A 16,698-nucleotide genomic window follows, 5' to 3' on the forward strand; every position below is an offset into this window, starting at 1 on the left:
GCTCTTACACCAACGCTAGAAAGGATAGATAGAGTCAAATTAAATGAAATGGACCTTGTGCGGGATGTTTGCTGAGCCAAGCAGAACTGACTTCTGGAGTACGGTGATGTTGTATCTGATTCCCAAGGAGTCCAGCTGTTTCATGAGATCGTTAGGAATTGATACAAGAAGACCTATGATTAAAGTTTTCTTATTCCACAATCTAGCAATTTCCGCCCTCAGTTTCTGATAGTTCTGTAGTTTCTCATTCTTCTTACCTGTTAAGTTGATGTCGTTTGGGCAAGCAACATGAATAATTAGGCATTCATTAGTCTTTTTGTTCACAACTACAACATCCGGTTTCCTGTGAGTTATATCTTGGCCTCACTGAATCATGAAATCACAGAGAATCTTAACCTCCCAATTTTCCACTACCCCTTCTGGGTGATGTTGGTACCATTTGTCCGTCACGTGGATTTCAAACTTTTAGCACAAACTCCAGTGTAGATTTTTACAAACTTGTAATGGCAACGTTTGTATTCTTTTTGAGCAAGTATAGAACACACGCTAACAATGTGTCACGCTGTTTCAAGAGATATATCACACAATCTGCACTTATCAGAACAGCCCTTCCCATAGATGTTTTTATTTATTGTTATTTAGTGCCTGTTCCTGAGCAGCAAATATAAGACTTTCTGTTTCTCTTTTCATGTCACGAATATTATTATCATTATTATTATTTATTATTTATTATTATTATTTATTTATTTACTATTATCACTATTATACTATTTATTTTTATTATAGTAGTAATAATAATAGTATTATTATAATAGTATAATAGTAATAATATAGTAGTATAGTATTATAGTAATAATAATATAATAATATATAAACTGTAGTAGTATAGTATTATAGTAATAATATACTAGTATAGTACTATAATGTATATAATATAGTATTATAGTAATGATATAGTAGTACAGTAATAATAATATAATTATTATAATAGTAATAATACTATTATTACTATCATACTATTTGATATTATTTACTTACTTGTTATTCAGAAGTTATCAGACAAATCATTACTAGGCATTACTAACTGTCTAGAAAAAATAAAAATAGGCTGGATTCTCAGTGACAAGTCTTCCTAGTTTTGTAGTGCTCTCGCTTGTTTCGATTAGTTATGCAAATTGTTTTGCTTTTTAGCAGCGGCTGTTTACCACTGAATTAACGCTAATGACAGCTATTTACTTTTTTCTGAAATATGAATGACAATAAGACTACCCTAAGCCCTAATATGCTTCTTGTCATTCTAGTTGAAGTCGTTTTAATGCTTTCTCTCCTCGAACTTTCCATCCTCAGACATTTCAAGACTATTTTCCGTGGTACAAACCGGTATTAAGGACACATAGTTAATTTCATGTGTGTGTGTGTGTGCGTGCGTGTGTGTGTGTGTGTGTGTGTGTGTGTGTGTGTGTGTGTGTGGTGAAAAGGTGCAAGAATATGAGACTTCACTTATATATTTACACTGGCAGTGTCATTTCCTTTGGATGCATCTAAAGATCTTTTTACGTTTCTAGTAACGTTCACGTAGTCTGTTATAACTTGCTTATAATTGTTTGGTTTCATCTGGCTATGTAGGTTGTTTCAATCTTTCTTAATCTGTTTTATCAGTGATGTGTTTTGCCAACACTCTCTTTCTATCAAACTACCATGGCAACCCGGCGTGGCCCCGCTACATAAACAAAACAAAATAGAAATTACAAAGTGCGTATAGCATCTTTATTTTAAAACTTATATCTGTCGGTCAACACTGGCTTTCACGTATCCTTCCTTAAAAATATAATAGAGTCTATATTTGTTTTAATGTATTCCCAGGCAACACCGATTTTCTAATCCCCATCCCCATATTAACTAAATGCTATAACGAAACATATTTGTTGAAATGTACTCCCGTACAACGCTGAGTTCCTTGTCTTCCCTTTTTACATCAAGCTCTGATTTTACCAGATCAGGCTGTCCAAAGATACTGGCATTCTAACCAAACATTGATGTTACTGATGCTTCCCGTTCCTTTCACAAAACTCAGTCATGTTCTGCAAAGTCAAAAACAACATTTTTTTTCTACAAAACAGCTAAACCAAATAAATATTTAAAGATATAAAGAACTTTAAGAATAAAATCTTTTTTCCAAAGTTACTGCATTCAGCATTAAATAACTTGAAAAGGGTTGATATGCCGTAAAACAAAACCGAACAGCAATATTACAGGAAATGCACAATCGTATTATTACACATGCTTGCTTCATCTCAAGTATTTAATACTTATCCGGTTAGGTAAGGAAGTTCCAAAAGTATACTATGCACTGGACAAAGCGGGGGAGAGCAGAGCGGTAGCTCTAGATATATCTAAGGCTTTTGACAGGGTATGGTATGAGGGTCTCCTCAGGAAAATTAGATCATACGGTATCACTGGTAGAATACTTAACATAATTAAATCCTTCTTAGATAAGAGAAAAATCCAGGTTGTCCTCGACGGTCGTACATCTAAACAATATGATATAAATGCGGGAGTGCCCAAGGGTCTATCCTTGGACCTCTATTGTTCCTGATATTCATAAATGACCTCCCCGACAACATTGCCTCTGAGATGGGGATATATGCTGATGACACTACCCTCTATAACAGGCATGACAGGAAAACAAATGAACACATTTCTAAAGAAATGGCAGAAACACTAGAGGAAGACCTCCAATCTGTAGTGGAATGGAGACAAAAATGGTTGGTCACATTCAATGCTGCCAAGACTAAACTAGTTTCATTCAATAATTACAAGAAACCCTCTCTACCACCTATAGCAAGGGCCAACGACTCTTTATCTGAGAGTACATCTTTTAAACTCCTTGGCCTAACATTCACAGGAAACATGAGTTGGAACAATTACATTGAAGGCATTGCCAGGGCTGCTGCAAGAAAGGTGGGCTCTCTCTACCGTGCTAGACAACTACTAACACCCGAAAGTATCCTGTACCTCTATAAGGCCACCATTCGCCCATGTATGGAGTATTGCTGTCACATCTGGGCTGGTGCATCTGCTACTAGTCTCTCGCCCTTGACAAGGTTCAAAAGAGAGCCGCAAACTTGATAGGCCCTGAACTGGCATCTAAGCTTCAGCCTCTGTCCCATCTACGAAATGTTGCATCCCTCTGCCTGTTCTACAAGTATTTTAGTGGTGAATGCTCTGACGAACAGCAATCACTTGTGTCCCCACAACGTGAGCACCCTCAACAAACCCGACAGGCTGCTAAATCCCACCCCCACACTGTAGAGATCCCTAGATGTAAAAGATCTTTCTACTCCAATAATTTCTTCCCCAGAACCGCTAGACTTTGGAATTCCATTCCAGGTCCCTGCTTCCCCAACAGTACTGACGTGCAGAAGTTCAAGTGTAATGTGAACCGACATCTTAATAGTTGTTGCCCCTGATAGTAGCCCCCTACACCAAAGTGGTAATTTGCCTTGTTTGGGGTGAAAATGTAATAAAAAAAATTTTTTTTTAAAGTAATGCCTCATATTTTTCATTCCGCCAGAATGGATCAAAGATGATTGTATTATTACACATGCTTGCTTCATCTCAAGTTTTTTTTTTTGTTTTTTTTTACAGGGTGGTCACCACTTATCAAGGCCCGGAAGCCACTCAAGGATAAGGGTTATTGCAAGTACAGTATGTTAGTGTGGGAATTTCATGAAGTGTTTACTTTAGGGGGTTGTTCATTAGGAATTTGTTAACGTTGGACTTGAACACATCCAAGTTGTAGTCAGGTGGGAAGCAGGCAGACGGAACAGAGTTCCACAGGCGTGCAGTTCTAAGAAAGAAGCTTTGTTCATGGAATACACGTTTTGATTTAGGCACAGATAAAGAGTGGGTGAAATTTTTCACAGTGGATTCGGTTAGATGGGTGTCTTTCATGAAAGATCGGCGAGGGGGGACCAGAAATTGGAGTTCAGACGAGCACCTGCCATGGAAATAACGATAAAACAGGGAAAGGCTCGCAACGTCTCTTCTGTGGAAGAAAGGTTGCAAGGTAGAGAAAAGGGCGTCCCCCACTAAGCCACGAAGTCTATTTTGTACTCTGTCAAGGCAAGATAGGCTGTTTTTAGCAGCTACTGCCCAGATATGGCAGCAGTATTCCATCCTTGGACGTACTTGGCCTTTATATAGATAGAGAATTGCATCAGTAGTGAGATATCTTCTGGAGCGGTAGAAGGATCCCACTATCTTTCCAGCGACCTTGGCAACAGACTTGATGTACATGTTCCATTTCAGATCAGGAGTAAAGGACAAACCCAGAAGCTTGTCAAAACACAGGGCCTCTCCCAGACGAGAGCCATCCATCACAATTGATGCCAGATGGGGATCAGAGTGTTGATGATGTAAGGATAGGAGTTTGGTTTTAGATGCATTAAAGGTAACCAGCCACGACTTCCCTCACTGAACCACGCGCTCAAGATCAGAGGAGAGAGAATCAGAGAGAACTTTGTCATTTACAGCCTTTGATGTGTTGCCGTAGATGGTCGTGTCATCAGCATAGATGTCAACGAATGATTTAAGTATGTGTTTAGGGAGGTCATTGATGTAGATCAGGAAGAGAGTTGGGCCCAGGATTGACCCTTGAGGGACTCCAGCATTAATACTGCAGGCCTCTGATTTTTGTCCATCGACCACTACTCTTATGAGCCTATCAGAGAGAAATGATTTAATGATTGAGAAAACATTTTCAGTTATACCGTAGCTGGAAATCTTGTGAAGTAGGCTCTTATGCCATACCTTGTCGAAGGCCTTAGATATGTCAAGAGCAATTGTCCTAGAAAGGAAGCCTTTGTCAAGAGATTCACTAATCCTGTGAGATATAACCGTTAGCACATCTGCGGTAGATCTTGCAGTAATTAATACTTATCCGGTTAGGTAAGGGCGTTCCAAAAGTAATGCCTCATATTTTTCATTCCGCCAGAATGGATCAAAGACGATTGATAATTGCATTGCTTTCATGACCTGAAAGTTTCAATTTTTTTTTTTTTGCAGGTATTGACCGTATAATAATCTAAGATAGGAAATCCCTGTTATAAACATGCGACAAAAGCAGAGATTAGTCATTGAATTCCTCCATGCAAAAAGAAATTGAACGGATCAACATTCACCGGCGCCTGTTGAACGTTTATGAAGCCGACACAGTTGATGTGAACACAGTTAAGAGATGGTTTGGTCAATTTCAGAGTGTCAACAGAGATTTTATTGACAAACCATGCTCGGGAATAGGCATCAAAAGAAACTGACCAAAGTGAAGTGAGATTGGTGGTTACTATCTAGAGAAATAAATTTTGAAACACAACAAATTGCTCGTTTTAATAGTATCACTCCCGTCTACGTAGCTCTTCAACGTTTCAGTTTCTGAACTTTAAAATAGAAAGCATTACTTTTTGAATGACTCTCGTATAGTAAGCATATATCACTTAGCAATTGTAACAGTGTATTATAATATATATAAGCTTTATGATAGATTTTGGTCACTTCTGACTCAGCATAGACCACTGACCCAGTGTAATAAGGTATTACTACATGCCTTCTTTTTATTAAGTAATTTTTGATTTCGTATGCATCCATTATTAAGTGTAATATTATATTACAAGCAGGACATGTAGAAATTCCACAGCTGCATCTTAATAGTAATATATTACTGCTGAACATTCTGTGGACGTATATATATTATTCCTTAATTGGAATTCATTTTTTTGAGATCAGCATTATATATATTAATTTTATTAATTTTATTTTTATTTCGGACTATTAGTCTCATCTTTACTAGTTGTTGTTTTTCATCTTTTATTGATTCGTTTATTCACAACGTTTCGGCCAACTAGTTGATAGAGACGTTGAATCTCTACAGTTCCAGATGAACATTGTCTGAAGATAGCGGTTTCAATCCCATCCAAAGCGTGCCAGAGGTTTACTTGGCCAAAATGTGGTGAGACGACAACAACTGCGGATGGCAGTGATGGCTGAGAATGCAGTTAGGAGATTCGAAGTTCGTATCCGTCGTGGTTACCACCTGACGAAGGCCAGAGGAATAGTTGGCTGAAACGTTGTGAATAAACAAACCAATAAAAGATGAAAAACAACAACTAATAAAGATGAGACTAATAGTCCGAAATAAAAATAAAATTAATATAACGAGAAAGGATGAATTTTTTGTTTCTTACAAAGATACTATAATAAAACACGTCTGTATTATTTGAATTCATCTGACTACTCTTCTGATCTTGAGTGTCATTTTTTCAACATTTCGGTCGATGAAACCTCTGACCTTCTTCAGTTTTCTGCGAATCGCAAGGACCCGTGACGCAGTAGTTAGTACTTGGAAAAATTAATTGTGAAAGTGATATTCACCTGTAGGTTCAATCCTCAGTGTGGGCGATCGAAAAATACAATTGCAAATTATTTAGGACCTCTATTCGGTTATGCCTAGTGGAACAGAGATTGCTACCCTTGTGCAGTAAATAAAGAGCTCCATTCGAAATTCTGCCCAAATTCCCGATTTCGACAAGATACACACACCTAAAGAAGGTCGAATGGTTATATCGATCGAAACGCTGTAAAAATGAAACTCGAGGTGAGAACAGTAGTCCGATGAATCCAAATAAGATGAATAATCAATCCTCATCGCAAAAACTCCGAAAACACACTGCCTCAGGCTACGCAACATTTGAAAACATTATTTTCTTTCTCGGAGCGCTTTTGGATTTATGTACATAATTTACCAATAATCACATTTTTATTGCTTTTAAACAACATCGTGTTGCTTATGCATCTAACACTATAACACAGCTCTTTGAAGTTATTGCTTTTGAGCAAACGTACAAACATACCAGTTCTATTATTAATATACTAGCAAAATGTCGACCGTAATATTTAACCTTGACCTTGACCTTGAAAAATAGGGTGCACTGTCCCTAGGTTGGAGACCATCATCATGTCAGGTTTGATCATGATCGGTTCAGTGGTTTGGACTGTTGGAGAGTATATATACATAGGCTATGACCTTGACCTTAAAAAAATAGTGTGCACCATCCCTAGATGGGGATCATCATCATGCCACGGTTTCATCATGATCAGTCCAGTAGTTTGGGATTTAGGAGAGTTGTACACATCAACACAAAACACACACCCGCACACACAAACGAACGTTATTACTTTATATATAGAGATACCACTTACCAAATGTAATACTGTATCATTAATTTTATTAGGGGCTTACGATGGTTAATTAGTTCACGACACAGACAACCGAAGTGTTTCAAGTTCGAATTCAGTTCGATCCATGAAATCATTTTCATTTAGAATGTAGGCAACACTTGCGTGCACTGTTTCTTAGGTACCTGACGTCTTTCTAGATGCGATTCTGGCTAGAAAAATGCCGGGAAACCACTGTCAACAATAGAATTATTTGATTAATAGGATATGGAGGAATTCATTTTATTTCTGCCGTTTTCCCCCAAGTTTTTTGGCTAATATAGAACATTATTACAAAACACTTTCAAGTTATTGCTTTTGAGCAGCTGTGTTTTGCGTGTGTATTATGTGTGTTTGGCGTGTGTGTGTTTTGTGTTTTGCGTGTGTGTGTTTTGTGTGTGATTTGTGTGTCTGTTTTGTGTGTGTTGTGCGTTTTGTGTGTTGTGTGTTTTGTGTGTTGTGTGTGTGATTTGTGTGTCTATTTTGTGTGTGTGTGTGTTTTGTGTTTTGTGTGTGTTTTGTGTTTTGCGTGTGTATTATGTGTTTTGCGTGTGTGTGTTTTGTGTTTTGTGTGTGTGTGTTTTGTGTTTTGCGTGTGTGTGTTTTGTGTGTGATTTGTGTGTCTGTTTTGTGTGTGTTGTGCGTTTTGTGTTTGTGTGTGTGATTTGTGTGTCTATTTTGTGTGTGTGTGTTTTGTGTTTTGTGTGTGTTTTGTGTGTGTGCATTTTGTGCATGTGTGTTTTGTGTGTTCGGTGTGTGTGTGTGTTTGCATGTGTGTGTGTATTTTGTGTGAGTGTGTGTGTATTCTGTGCTTGTGTGTTTTGTGTTGTGTTTTTGTGTGTGTATTTTATGCGTGTGTGTATGCATCTTTGGTTTTGTGTGTGTGTTTTTGTGTGTGCATGTATGTTTTGTGTGTGTGTTTTGTGTATGTGTGTGTTTTGTGAGCATGTTTTGTGTGTGTGTGTGTGTGTGTGTGCGCGCGCGTTTGCGTACGTCGAGTGTGAGGGGGGGGAGAATATTAGATTATGAGACTATTTATATATTTACCCTGGCAATATCATTTTACTTGCATTCGTTCTAAGTGTTTTCTATATTTCTCACTGTGTCTACGTAGAGCTATTCTTTTATCATATGGTTTCGCACTCGTGTATTCCTTCCAATATTTCATTTGTTTTCATTAATATCGTGTTTCATAAATCCCCATTGATGCAACTGTCTTCTCGTCGTTCCCAAATATTGACGAACTGCCTCGATTGCTCTAACAATGATGCGTATCAGTTCTAGAAATATTAGAATTATAGGAATTTTATTTGTCATATTATTAGTTGTACTATTATTAATATTATTACTATTAATATTATTACTATTATTACATGTCCTCGACAACCTTACGTCTAAACATGATATAAATGTAGGTATGCTCCAGGGCTGATGCGTGTATTGTGGATTAGAACCCTGCGATTTAAAAAGCTCAGTTACATTAACTAGTTTAAATAGCTAGACGGAAAATAATGTAGAAACCAAGTTATGAAAATAATAAAAAGGTTAAAAGTGAAATATTTGAAACATAATGGGGGAAAAAAAACAATAGCATAATGTAATTTAGTTTATGCAAAATTATGTTGACATTAAATTGTGAAACAAAAATTAAATATTCTTTTTACTCCTTTGAGATGAGACTTCATTATTTTTGTGAACTGTTATCCTAATCTTCATGATTGTTGTATCACCAAGTCTTAACCAACTCATCCTCTGGTCACCTGAAAAAGGCCAAAGGATGATTTAGTCGAAATGTGATAAAACAGCAACAAGAATAACTATGAAAACGAGGATAACAGTCCGCAAAAAGAATGGGTGCAAAAATTAAATAATGAAAAAATGTTTACAATACAAATAATTTTAAAGCCAGTTTATAATATTTGCAAAAAGTTAGAAGACGACCATGTTGTAGTCAGCTGGAAAGCAGGGAAACGGAAAAGAGTTCCACAGGCGATGGTGGTTTCGGCTAGACGAGTATTTTTCAGGAAGGTTTGACAAAGGGGAACAATTGATTGGAGTTCAGACAAGCACTTGCCATGAAAATAACTATAAAGCAGAGACATGGTCGCTGCGTCTCTTCTGTGGAAATGAGGTTGCAGAGAAGTGAAAAAGACATCTCCCACTAGGCTGCGAAATGTATTTTGAACTCTGTTAAGGCAGGATAACCTGCTTCTAATTGCTCCTCCTCAGATGTGGCAACAGCACTCCATGCCTATTTTGCTCTTAGACATTGCATCAGTAGCGAGATATCTACTGTAGCCGTAGAATAATCCCACCATTTTCCAAGTGACCTTGGCGACAGATTTGATGTACGTGTTCCATTTCAGATCAGGAGTAAAGGTCAGACCCAGAAACTTGTCAAAACATTGAGCCTCGCCAAGATGAGGGCTATTCATTTTAATTAATGCCTAACGGGGATCAGAGCGTTGATGATGTAAAGATAGAAGCTTGCTTATAAATGCATTAAAATTAACCAGCTACTTCTTTCTCTATTATACTACAGGCTTAAGATCAGAGAAGCGGGAATCAGAGAGAGCTTGGTCATTTACGGTCTTTGAAGTGTTGCCATAGATGGTAGTGTCATCAGCATACATGTCCACGAATGATCTTATGATGTGATTTGGGAAATCATTGATGTAGATCAAGAAGAACATCAACAATTGTTTGCATGATTGAGTCTGAACGCTATGCGAGTCAGCTGTCCCTTGATTAGTACAGTTTGATATGGCTACAGTGATTGGTGCATGTGTATTTGAAGGTATGCTTTGTGAAAGTCTAATAGCGATACATTCGATCCTGCTCGGCGCTATTCTCTCAACTGTTCGGTGCATATATTTGCATGGGCTATAAATGGGCCAACGAGCTCATTTAATTTTCGACAGCTGATCTCACATTGCGTATGTTCTGTTAGATGACTGCTATTACTGGGGTTCGGCATTTGAGGGGCCTCCATTCCTCTTCTGTATTAGGAACCAACCAATTCAGACTAATAACTTTTTATTATATTCTGCACAAGCTTTTTGCAGGGGATTTTATATTCCAGTAATCTGTTGCATAATTCTTCTAGTGGCTGATTTCTGTATCACTTTTACGACACTGCCTGGAATTTGGTGCGTTGATCGAACTCCACATGGAAATAAGGCTGTTCCAGCTCTACAGATTTCAACGATACAAAGTGTTGCCCTTAAGAAACAAAACTAAAACTTTATTTTTAAATTTTATTGAAGAAATCAATTCAGCTAACTTGATTATATACGAGAGCTGACAGATATTCAATGTAGCCGCCTTTATCCTCAATCACTGTCTCGATACAGGTCCGGAACTGGGAGCATGCCTTTTCCACAAGCGTCGGTGAGAGCTCGGCAAATACTAAGCGGATGACGACGATCATGTTGGTTTTGGTGTTGTGGGAGGTCATGTTGGTGATATTCTTGACGTATGACCAAACGAAGGAGCCTATCAGGTTCAGGTCGGAGGAGGAAGATGGCAAATGAGAGAATAGTACAAAGTCGTAGCACTCCTTCTGAAGCCAAACTTGGGTCCCTTTGGACTTGTGGACCGGCGCTGAGTCCTGCAACCACACACAATGTGTACCAGCGACCACCTGATTGTACCAGGGGATAACCATACTCTTCAGCACATCCAGGTACACTTTGGTGTTTACTTTCAAACCAACTTCGAAGATGTGAGGTGGCATCGTGTGGTTCTCACTTAAAACCACACCAAAGACCATAACCGTAGCCTGAAAACCTTGATTTTATCACCCTGGGAACATCTCTATTATCTGTGACAATTCAATGATGCATTTTGAGGTTTCTGATAATGGTCCTGTTGTCATAACTTGCATCAATAGAGAGCAAAAATTGTACAGCAGTGCATCTCTGATCTTGCTCATTGAACACTGTGTCACTTTCAGACATAATAGAAGGATACTATTGCCTTTGAGATTTGCACACAACTGACCAACTAATAAATGATCTGCAACAAAAAAAAAAAGTTTTCATCAAGCGGAAATGGAATCATATCCTCTTTTCTATGGAGATAATGTTATTGTTCAACCCTTTATTATGGCACCCAGAGCAAAATCTACCTTGTCTCCTTCGTTAATATAAACGCTGCCAGATTTCTTGATGACATTCACCCCCAAAAGAAGTGTGTGGATAGAGTAGTTCTAGTGCCTTTTGCGCTTTGCTTTGTTTTCTGGACACCTTGATGCAACATGTCTATCTCCAGGAGCGCCCTTCTTGCTTTGCCTCTGGGCTGCCGGAAGTTTCTGGCAAAGTGATTGTGGCATTGTGATGCAACATGTCTATTTCCAGGAGCGCCCTTCTTGCTTTGCCTCTGGGCTGCCGGAAGTTTCTGGCAAAGTGATTGTGGCATTGTGATGCAACATGTCTATCTCCAGGAGCGCCCTTCTTGCTTTGCCTCTGGGCTGCCGGAAGTTTCTGGCAAAGTGATTGTGGCATTGTGATGCAACATGTCTATCTCCAGGAGCGCCCTTCTTGCTTTGCCTCTGGGCTGCCGGAAGTTTCTGGCAAAGTGATTGTGGCATTGTGATGCAACATGTCTATCTCCAGGAGCGCCCTTCTTGCTTTGCCTCTGGGCTGCCGGAAGTTTCTGGCAAAGTGATTGTGGCATTGTGATGCAACATGTCTATCTCCAGGAGCGCCCTTCTTGCTTTGCCTCTGGGCTGCCGGAAGTTTCTGGCAAAGTGATTGTGGCATTGTGATGCAACTGACTTTTGCTGTTCAGGGGTGAAAAGTGGATCTACAGGCACAGGAAAAACAACTTGGCATCGCCTGGCCATCACAGCAACAGGCGAATCTACTTCTACCTATTCTTCCATAAGAGCTCATACCTTAGCATGAATCTGTTCCAACAGCATGTGACCCATCCTTGAGCATCCACACAATTGTTTTTAACCGCACCGGGAAGTTCTGACAGAAAAGCGAAATTGAGCCATCGATCAGACGAATTTTTTTGCGATTAGACGTGCAAGCTATTTGTCCACAGTTCCCCAGACCGCAAATGATAGGACACAAACTTGTAAAATTCAACAAAATGTATCTGCCGCACAAGGAGGGCTTGTTTTGCCTGCTTTAAATGCTTCCCCTTGTCATCAGTGTACTGTTGATATAGTGACAGAGCCCCACATCTCAGTTTCACCTGTTCAAACTATTCAGACAGTGTGTGAATCAGTGAAAGTCGCAAATTGATAATCTCTTCCTCCACTTCGCACCACAGCTCGACTACAAAAGTAAGAAAAGAAACCACAAACTACTAAGATCACACTATATACACTTGACTCAACTGGTAAATTTTCCAATAGAACTCGTGACAGAGATTATGAATTATACTGTCTGTCTGAGCATGCTCGAACTTCTGTCTTTGACTTCAGGCCAGTACCAAATCCTCGGATAAATCATTCTGTGTTTCTTTTTTTCATTCTATTTTTTGTTTAAATTTGTTGTTCAGTTCTGCTACAGTGGAACGCCATGAAATTAAAACATCAACTGAACGTTAAATGATTTGATTGCCGAAATAGCTTGTTCTGTAGAGTTTTGAAAATTATAGCTTACTCATCATGCATGAGCGAAATACTGCCTCCCTTAAGGTTTGACATTTTATGTTCAGTAACTACCGTCACTTTATGCAGCTTCGTTTGGCTTAACTCATCCTATTCTAGCACACCACACCTCTCGCGTCTTTTTCTTCTCCTGGTTTCCCCACATTTAGTAACAGAGACATCATACCTTTTGTTTTTTTTAGATGGGCTTGTTTGTAGCATTACTTGGGCTTCAACAGACAAACGAGAAACATTTGCCGACTATTAAGTACAGCTCCCGGTGAAACACACAATCACGCCGCTCAACAAACGCACGTGTGCAAAAGCTCAGATACGCACAAATTCCCTTACTAATAGCAAAAACAGAAACGCTAACATACACGCACATGTCTACATAGATATTCAATTTAGAGACATGTAAACACGCACGTTTCTAGATTCTTTGAAATCTCAATTTTTACGGGCACTATTTTGAATTGCCTTAAATTATCAATAAAATAAATTTTTGCACAGACTTCTTTATAAGTATTGTCTTTCTTTGTGCATCATTATTATCATTATCATTGCTAATATTAGTAGTAGTAGTAGTAGTAGTAGTAGTAGTAGGATGAGGAGGAGGAGGAGGAGGAGGAGGAGGAGGAGGAGGAGGAGGAGGAGGAGGAAGAGGAGGAGGCGGAAATTACTAACTGTGCTGAAACCTTATCTGTGAGATTTGGATGAGAAAATACACATTGGGGTTACAATTAGCATGGCCAATTCAACTTACTAATAAGGTATTTTATTTATTAAGGTTTACTCATCTGGCAAAGATAAAACCACTACTACAACAACAACTATAACTACTATTACTACTGTGTATATAATGTTCCAATTGCTTTTTCATTAGTTAGTCCGTACATTACGCTTTGAAAAGGTCAAGTTCGCCAAATTTGCCTTTAAAAGGGCCAATCTGGCAACCCTAACCAAGAATATGAGCGGCGTTTCCTTTTGGTGTGTCTCGAGTTCCAATATCATTATAATAATACATAATCATTTTCTAAAAGAAGCTTGTAGTAATTTTGACGTGCAGCAATTCTTCACCGAAGACATGTAAGCGAAATGTTATTCATAGATAGGGAACATTCAAAAGAGACAGGGTAAAAAATGAAGGAAATTATTTGCCAATAGGTGCTGGACTGAAGAAGTAAATTAAAGAGTCTCTTTTACAATATAATTTTATTATTTTTATCGACCTATGTAGCACAATATTACTTTCAGAGTATTTATTTGTATATTCATTTATCTTATTTGGGTCATTTTCATATTTAAAATACAATGAACACTAATAATATCGAAATGCTAATAAATTTATATTTGTTGAATGCCATTGGTTTTTCTGTCCAAAAAGCTAACTTTATATCAGATTAATCAAAACATAGTTGATGACTAGCTGTCAGCCCGGCGTTGCTTGGTCATAGACTACGCTTTAACATGATATTTTAATTATGCAAATTGGGTATGTGTTATTATAAAACCAATCCTCTATTGATTATTATATAGTACAAGAAATAATTTGCCCGGTAAACTAATTTGCAAAAAAATAAATAACTAAATAAATAATAAAAAAATAATAATAATGTTGTTCATAAAATTCCATCTGTGCTTCTTTACAATATCACGTCAGCTGATATTTGGGTTTGACGATGAATGCCCTGCAAAAGTTATTTTTGATTAATGTTTGGTTTTAAAATATGCAAACGAAGAAATGATTTGCTGCGATTTTAGATGGTCCTCTTCTATTATCGTAAATTGAACTCATTAATCAGAAAAATTCAAATAAAATGGCGAGGTGCACCCGGGCTTGAACAGGAGGATCATTCGATCTGTAGTTTAATGCTCGACCACTAAACTATACTTCCAGAGTATAATAAATCTGTTTGTTTTTTTTTTCAGGAAGAAATAATTTGCTGAAATTTTATTATCTCTCTTTGCCGGCGTAATGTAAGATATTCCCTGTAAAAATTATTCTTTTTTATCTATAAGAGAGAAAAGCTATTTTTAAGATCGGAATTTTTCGATTTTCGATACTTATCAGGTGAATTTCTGTATAGAACATATTTAAGAACACTGCCAGACATGTAAATTAGCTTTTTGTGAAATTTGCGAAAAATAAGCTCATCCGTTTGCGAACCTATGAGAAAACAACTCACTACACACACAAAGTGACTTTTATATAATAGTAGAGACGGAAAATAAATCTATTTATAATTTCATGAAATTTCCACGTGTCATACTAGTTATTATAATTGTTATGTTATTGGCTCCCAGAAAATACCGGTCAGCCTTCTGCATGGCCTGGTGTCAGTGTTTATGTTAGAAATATGTCGATAACTAAGAAAGAGATGTTTGAATAACAGAATAATGTTATTGAAGCAAAATAATTATTTAAAGATAAAATTATTTACGTTAAAATATTTCCCAAAAATGTTAACTTGGTCAAAAGAATGTAAACTAACATAAAAAAGTACGTGACGAAGGTGGATCATCCGATTTGTGTCTTTGGTCATGTGAGGTTAATGACGTAACGAGACATTTTGAACAAGTACACGTAATCAATTCGTTAGGAGTTAAGAGAGTTTCGAACTAACGAGTTGGGGGAGAACGGACGGACAAGTCCACGGAAACATTCCAGTGGACATACTAGAAAAATGTAGAGATACAACGTGCCAATTTCGATAAAAGAAATCGTCTATAAAAACAAATAAAGGCCATATAAAAATATAACTCGTTGTTATGGGTTTCCTTTGGGTGGGAAGTGTCTTCAGTTGCACGACTTCACGACAAAAACAACTGGCGGGAAAAAAACTATACAAAAAACAATGTTCATTAACTGTTTAATTGAATATGTATATCCGCTCACATCCCTAAGTATGGACATCACACGTTATTTAGCTGAGCAAGTACGTAACATATATGTTAAGATCATCTATACAATACCAATAAGACAAGAGTAACATTGGAACAACTAGATGATACACAAGCCAACACACGTACAAGACACAGTATAAACAGACTCCAACTACGCAACATTATTATTGGCTCACATGGAGTTTTCACACAGGTCATCAAAGATCTCTCCTTGAAAACAGCCTTTTTTTTTTACACGGTGGTCACCACTTATCAAGGCCCGGAAGCCACTCAGGGATAATGGTTATTGCAAGTACAGTACGTTAGTGTGTAGATTTGATGAAGTGTTTACTTAAGGGGGCGGTTTATTAGGAATTTGTTAACGTTGGATTTAAAGACATCCAAGTTGTAGTCAGGTGGGAAGCAGGCAGACGGAACAGAGTTCCACAGGCGTGCAGTTCTAAGAAAGAAGCTTTGTTCATGGAATCCACGTTTTGATTTAAGGGGGAAATTTTTCACAGTGGATTCAACTAGACGGCTGTTTTTCGTGAAAGATTGGCCTGTGGTATTCCCTGGAAGCTGAATGACAAGTCTCCCCAGATTTCCAGCACTCTCCACCTCCTTCGATAGTATTTGCAAATAAATTTGCATTATCGCAACAGCTACTTGCCATTGATTTCTCGTTGGTAGTGGCTATTGGTCTTCATTGTAATTTGAGTGTCAATAAGTGACTAGTTTTTAGGTATGGGGGCACAAATTTCTTCACGCGCAATGGTAGCCGGCTAACGCGAACGTGTGGTTTTTACCCACTCGATATTCAAAAAAAAAAAAAATACTTCCGATTTTAAATAAAAACGTAAAATGTTTGCATCATGGCGGGTTTTTCAAATAGGCGTTTAAAAAATTCTTTTATTTAAAAAATAAATGAATTTTAA

This window comes from Euprymna scolopes, chromosome 15, assembly GCF_053919585.1.
Source record: "Euprymna scolopes isolate OS-2025 chromosome 15, ASM5391958v1, whole genome shotgun sequence".
In the NCBI taxonomy this organism is placed as follows: domain Eukaryota; kingdom Metazoa; phylum Mollusca; class Cephalopoda; order Sepiida; family Sepiolidae; genus Euprymna; species Euprymna scolopes.